The sequence below is a fragment of the Ipomoea triloba genome, chromosome 16 (genome assembly GCF_003576645.1).
Source record: "Ipomoea triloba cultivar NCNSP0323 chromosome 16, ASM357664v1".
Lineage (NCBI taxonomy): Eukaryota > Viridiplantae > Streptophyta > Magnoliopsida > Solanales > Convolvulaceae > Ipomoea > Ipomoea triloba.
The window spans coordinates 1361549-1362238 of record NC_044931.1 but is presented as its reverse complement, the minus strand read 5'-3'; positions in this window follow the sequence as shown (position 1 = coordinate 1362238).

The following is a 690-nucleotide window of genomic DNA, read 5'->3' as shown; positions in this document are numbered from 1 at the left end:
CTTTCTTATCGCTGTTGCTAACACATGAAGATTGGGATAATCCAAAACCTGGAGTTCTTGAACAGAATAAACGAATTGTTGGAGGGAAATGAGAGTTTAGCGAAAATTGTGCAGGAGGTCAATCTTCTCATAGAGAAANTAAGAAGAAGATCAAGGAATTCGATGATCAAGAAATCATATACTACTACTAATGATGATTCGAGAATTCTGGGGTAAAGAGTTAGATAAAACCTGGTACTTCCACAGTTACACGCAGAGGCGCAAAATTATCCGTAAAAAGTTTTCGAATTGATTGATTCCATTCAGAAAGGGGACATTTCGTAAGTCACGTTCATTCATCCCTGAAATTTAACACATTTGACATTTCAATATCACAAGTATAATTTATAAATCAGAAATTATAGATCTTTTTAAAATGGGTCCCACTTCTACATCATCAAATTTATAAATCTTTTTACTATTTGTTCTACATCCTTGCAATATTTTCTCACTTTCAAAAGTGGTCCCACATTTCTATTATATACTCCATCTGTCTCATTTTATCTGTCATACTTACTATTCATTGGTCAAACCAACTCTTTCTTATTTGTTTATTTTTTTTATTATTTTTTACTTATTTTTTAATTTAATTTTTTGTGTTTAATAGTACTTTTAGTGTAGTTTCTAAATATATAAATTTTGTATACGAAT